Consider the following 6614-nt stretch of genomic DNA (forward strand, 5'->3'; position numbering starts at 1 on the left):
CCTTCCCAAGTTTGACATCATTTGAGATGCCTCTTGCCTACCATTTGAAGTTCAAGTTTGAAGGAGTGTAAAGTACAAGTCTTCTAGCTAGTGCATTCAAGCGGTGGGGGCACCATTCTTGGTGTTGAACCCACTGTGGAGGCTATTTGAAGACTGCCACCTTCCATGTTCATCAACATCATCAAGTGGGGCGTACGAGGAAGAGCAAAGTCGAGGGTGAAGGAGGCTGCCCTACTCCCAGGCGCAGGTGCGCGTGACCATGGCGTGGCTGCGCAGCCTGGTGGCGCAGGCGCGCCTCTCTGGGTCTCTGTTCCCTACCCTTTTAAGCGCAGTTGCGCATCCACCTTGGAGATGACCGCGCTTTTATGGGTCTTTTTGTATGATCTAACTAATTTTCCCCTTAGTTAGTTTTACTATATATAGATTTTCCTTCTATTTTTAGAGAGAGAATTCAGTTAGAGAAAATTAGAGATAATTTTAGAGAGAGAAACCCTAGGTTGTAGAGAGTGAAGTTCATGGTTGATGATTTGATGATGATGATTCTAAGTACAATTTCTATTGATTACACCAAAGTTTGTAAGGATCTCTTTTACTTTAACGCAATCTTTAGCTTTTGATTTCAATTGTTTTGTTGATTGTTCAAGGTTGATTGATTTGTGATTGATTTAGTTTGATTAATATGATGATGATGAATATGAGTAATGGATTGATGCTACTTAGGGGAAATTGATGGAGTTGTGTAAGGAGAGTGATTCTATCGTAAGGGGTACTCTCCTTAAATGCCCTTGGCCAATTAAAAGCCTAGGACTTTACACTTGTTAGGGTGTAGTAGGGTTTGAATTCCTGACTGTTTGGGGGACCTTGAATTAGAATTGATTATATCATCACGCTTTTTTGTAAGAAACAAGTAGGAGTTGCCAATGAGTTTTAGGAAAACTCATAAACCTCGTTCATGCCTTTCTTCCATGTGGAGTTCATGGAATAATTAGCACGAATCATAAGTTTACCCTTGCCAAAATTTGTTTATAAACCAGAAATGAGTTCGGGAGCGAGGGTATTAAGATAACGTTCCTTTTAGAGGGGAATCGTCATCCTAGCCCTAGTACGACCTCTACTAGCTCATCCTTTTTCACAATTTCATCACCAAACAATATATGCAACGCGATACCTAAAACTATGTTAGTTGATTTTATTTACAAGCATTAATCACGTAGGAATTACATTTCAAAAGTCGTTATTCTTATTTAATAATATTCTGGAGGCATATATCCAAATTGAGTGAGAGGGAAGAAAGTTAGCAACTCTCTCATCAGTTTTGTCCACAAGATGAGTACACATGTCTCATGACTGGGGGCACGTGACTACATGGGCGCGACATCGTCTCGTCGCTTCTTTATACAGGGGGTGGATTCGACACCCTAACTGTCCGGTAAGTTAGTAAGCGCACTAACTACCGTATCCATTCAAGAAGTGCTTGTTCCTGAAGGTTCGGCCCGCCTGTCGACTCGTTGAGCTAACGCCTACAGTAATTCTTTACCTTTTAGTTTCGAGAGATAAATCTCGCAAAACTTGGGCTGAGTGAAATTTTACGCAACACCTACGTCGTATAATTTTGCGTCGTATGATACGCCATTTTCATTTTTACGCTGCATGAAAACGCCTTCCTTTTTGTTTCGGACGTGAAAAAAGAAGAAAACCCGGACATTTGTAACGTGTGTACAGTAAAATGACAAACCTGTCTATGGATGCTTTTACGTAAAGTACCACCACGGAATGTCTTAAGGCACTCTTACGAAAAACGTTCAAAACGTATGCTTGGGGATGGCATAAAGCACGGTGTGCATGCAATATGATGCAAAAAACTAACAAAAAGAAAATAAACTACAATATGCAAAGAAATTAAAAAGATTTTGATAATTTGCGCGCCATTACGTCTAATAACGAGCAAAAACCATTAAAAAAATGATCAAACGGATCAAAATCAAAATCCTGGTCTTTTAGTGACCAGTATCCGTGCGCAACTCAGAAGGTCGCGCTGGCCAAGCGCGCATCTTTATGAGTTGCGCTGGTATGTCACGTGCAACATCTTAAGTTGCGCGCGACATTTATGTTAGTAAAGTAAAAATCGCAGACGCGATTTTTCACTTCACCTTTTCTCTTTCCTTCGCAATTTTCAACTCTTTCTCACTCTAGGAAGCTCAGTTTTTCGTGATTTTCGAAGCTAAAGGAAGCAAATTTCATCCTCAATTCATATTTGCTGTAGTCTAATGTAAGTTTTTTACTAAAATTTGCTGTTTTTTCGGCTAAATTCGAACGGTTTTTGAATCGTTAAACCCCGAATTTCAAATTTGGGGGTTTTTGATTCGGCTTATTTTTATTGAAATTGTTTTCTCTATGTTGTTATGCAATGTTTAAGGAGTGTTTTGCAACAAATTTCATGAATAATGGTTAAGTATTTAACCTTGTATGAGCAATCCTTTGTTTAAGTTCGTTCTTTGCAATGCTACTCGAATTTGGCTTGGTTTTCTGTTATTTTGTTTGCCCATTTTGGTTATACTTGTTAATTATGCAACAATTGTAGTATTGGAACTAGCTTTGATTCCATAATTAACATTTTGAAAATTTTAAATCCGAAAAATTGGCGCGAAGTGTATACTTAGCCTATTTTTGCCATATTCGACCTAAAAAATTATTTCGTAGGCGATAATTATGTTTATATTACTGTTATTCGTCTAGAATTAGTTGATTCTTTAAGATTTTGGAATATAATCCCCTGAATGATTAGTTGAAACTGGTATGGGATGGCTTTTATGGGTGTTAAAAGCCCCCATTTACTAAGTTTACTGCATGTATCGTAGCCCCCAAGTATGGGTGGCATTCAATTTTCGTGTTTTTCCCTATCGATAGCCGTTATGCTGCCGAAATGGGTCTAGAATACGTATACTAGATTAGTTTAGGAAATAAAATAAACTAATGGACTCGCCTCCGTTTGTCGATGCTGAGGAGATTCTCGTTGGTCCGGACGAGGCGGTTCGCCCTCGGAAGAAGGTGACCCGTCCTCGAGAGGAGGTTCGAGAGCGACGCGTCGTGGCCGATCGACGTCGCCAAGAGGAGGTGGTTTGGGAGGCTCATCCCAACTAGGACCCCTTGGGTCCTTAAGTGGGACCCAGACCACCACGTTTCGATCAGAGGGTGGCGCGACATCGTGAGTTTTCCGCGCTTACCCTTCTTTCTCTTTTCTTTTGTTTTTTCTCCTAATCGTTTATTTTATTTTTATTCTTTTATTTAGAGTGAGCCTAGCATGCGTTTGTACGGCTCTGGTGACCTGCGAGCCCATTTTGAGAGTTTGCCCGAGGTGGCAAAGGAGATTGTAGCACTTTCAAGGATTGACTCCTAGCTGGCGGCTCTTCGAGATTTATCGAGCTAGTCTGCATCGTCAGCTTTCCTCCATGGATTGCTGGAGTTTTGGTTGAATTCCACCAACACTTTCCACTTTCCCTGGGGAGAGATGACGGTTACCCAATTCGGTTTCTCTATGATTACGGGTTTTCCTTTCGGAGGCGAGCCTGTAGTTATAGAGCTCATTAAGGGGTCAGACGAGAGATTGCGCGACCTTGTGGGGGACCATCTTGCGTCGGCCCTTCACGTGTACGCGCAATCTTGTCCATACTCGGTTCTTACTGATGAGTTGTCGGCTGACGAGCTTGACCGACAGTGTACACCTGAGCAGCTGGCTCGGATATACATTGCTCATATTCTTTTCGTCACTATTTTTAGTGATCGAGGAGACCGTTTCGCTATTGGGTTACTTATTTGCCTCAGCGATTTGGGGCAAGTAGGTTACCTGAGTTGGGCGGAGGTGCCGTATGCTCGTATACTTACGACTATGGGCAAGGAAACCCGGGTCATGGATTCCGCGGCAGCTACTGAGGTGCCTCGGATCTTGCTTACGTAGCATGGTCGTATCCTCGAGGTATGTGTTTTAAGCTTTTTTCGGTTATGACTTTCGCCTTTTCCTTTAGGCTTATCTTTTCTCGGTTTAAGGCTTGGGGATACTCGTACCTGTTTTTCTTAGCCCCCAAGGTGCTTGGGGCTACTAGTTTTCCTATCAGCCATCGATTGGTCTCGATTAAGAGGAGACGAGCTACTTCTGCCGGCGACTTTCGCCAGAGGATTCTTTCGGCGACTCGTGTGTCGGTGAGTATTCCAACTACTTGTGTTTTTTTTCGTTTTTTGATTTTAGTCATTTTCTAACGATTTTTCATGTGGTTGTATTTTATAGATCGATCTCCGTCCTTGGAGTTTGATCATCGGAGTCCCTGAGGCTATCCGGTCTGGCATGGTTCGTTGCCGTTTTCGGGCCCTCTATACGGGACTCTCAGTGTTCCAGAGGACCGAAGCTTGGTTTTTAGGTGAGCGTGTTTTCTGTAAGCTTTCGTCTGAGGAGCGTTTGATTCATGCGGATCCCCCGATCCGGATGCTGCGCACGGACCTGCTGTCTACCGTGGAACGAGCTCAGGTGATCCTTGGTTATCCAGCGGAGAGGCTGGTGATGTCGGATGCTTCTTATCCGGCTTTTATAGCATCCAGGCTGACTTCTTTTCCGGCCTTTGTTCCGGTTAGTACTCTAACTCTTTTTTTTCTTGTTTCTGTTTATTTCTCGAAATTTTGACCCTTTTATCGTTTTTTGTCACATGTATTTTTAGCGGGTCAAGCTAGGTGGTTGGGTGCCTCCTACAGCGGAGATCACGTATACCGATGCTGTCGGATCGGTAATTCGTGAGACCCTTCAAGCGGCCAAGGATGACGAGGGGATACCGTTCGTACCTGACACGGTTGAGTCGATATTCCTTTTATGTATATGTACTCAAATATTTCTATTTATATTTTTGTTTCATACTTCTTTCGTTTTCTTTTACTTGCAACACTTCCCTAAAAAGGAAATGTCACAATACATGCAACACACTATAAAAGGAAAGTTTCTTTAGGAAAAAACTATACTATTTCCCTTATTTAAAGCACATGACCCACTAAATTACACTCCTAACAACAACTCATCCTATTTTAAAGTTTATTATATCATGTAAACCCCACCTTTCATAATTATCGTGCTAAAGGGTGTGTTGCATCTAAAAGAAAACGGAGGAAGTATACATTTGTTTACTAACTGTCCTTGTATACTTAGAACAGGTTCTGCGGGAGACAGTGAACGGCATGGTGAGGACTTTACGTGCTTTCTGAGCTGCTTATCGGAGAGCCTTAGTGACTTTGTCATGCCGTGATCATCAGATGATCGTGGTGAGTTTTATATATTATTTCTTTGCAACGAAGTTATTACATTTCATGTATTAATCTTCGTTTTGGATTTTGCAGGATGTGCAGCAACCGTCTCGTAGTCGCCGAGCACCCTGATTCCTCTTGTACACATTTTACTATATTTTTTAAGAAACCGATGTATATGTATTTTTTGTAAATATGACACATTTGTATATATATGTCGTTATTATTATTATTATTTTTTTTCCATGTGTACATTAATGCGAAAAATTTTCGAGGGAGGGAAAGGGTTCCCAACTTACCCCCCTCGAAAAAATAAACAAACTCAAAAAACAAAAAAGAAGGCGAAAAGAAGGAAAAAGAAAATAAGAAAATAAAAAAGAAAATAAAGAAGTAGGAAAATAATAAAGAAAATAAAAAGAAAAATAAAGTGGGAAAATAATGAGGAAAAAAAAGAAAATGATAAGGAAATAAGAAAATAATAAAAGAAAATAAAAAGAAAATAAGAAAGTAGGCAAGAAAAAGGGACACAAAGTGTTAGAAGGCAAGCGTATGATTCATCTTAAGATCTCGTGAAGATTTCGTAATTATATGAGCCAAAGTACGGAAATAAACCCAACTTACATGCCGTTTCAGGGGAGACGCGCGCAACTGCGTGAGTTGCGCGTGGCTCTCGCGCACATGTAAATCAGTTGCGCGTGGATGTCGCTCGCAACTCATAAGTTGCGCGCGCCACCTGTTAGTGAACTTTCCTTTAAGCCGAGTTTGCCGAAAATTTGCCCCCTCGGGTCTATTTAAACGTGGTTTTGTGTAAGCTTTTGATCATCTCGTATTTATTCTCTTAGTAACATAAGAAATTAAAAAGAATTAATCTCTCTAAACTCTTATTCTCTTTTTTATTTGAACAATAGTGAAGACCTTTGAACAACGTTTGAAGCAATGGGTCACATCCCTTTCAACCGAGGACAAACTAGCTTTCAAAATTTACCACTTAGACCCTTTATTGAATTATATGCAACTAGTGGTTAACATTGATTTTCTTCATGCCAAAGTCAACCATTGGGACTCTAATCACCATCTTTTCTTGTTTAGAGGGGATGAAATTGTCCCTCTCCCTGGTGAGCTCGAGGTCTTGCTAGGTTTCCTTACAAACACTCTCTCTGTGACTTATTCGCCTACCTTGTCGGATCCCAAACCTGTATGTTTGTCCGACAACGATACGACCAACATAGGAACTTAAGAAGGTGTGAACTTAATTCAATTTATTGAACACTTCGTCGCCCCTCGTGACAACATGACTAAACAACGCTTAAAAATTCATGCTTTATGTTATTGTC

This window comes from Chenopodium quinoa, unplaced genomic scaffold (assembly GCF_001683475.1).
Source record: "Chenopodium quinoa cultivar QQ74 unplaced genomic scaffold, ASM168347v1, whole genome shotgun sequence".
Classification (NCBI taxonomy): domain Eukaryota; kingdom Viridiplantae; phylum Streptophyta; class Magnoliopsida; order Caryophyllales; family Amaranthaceae; genus Chenopodium; species Chenopodium quinoa.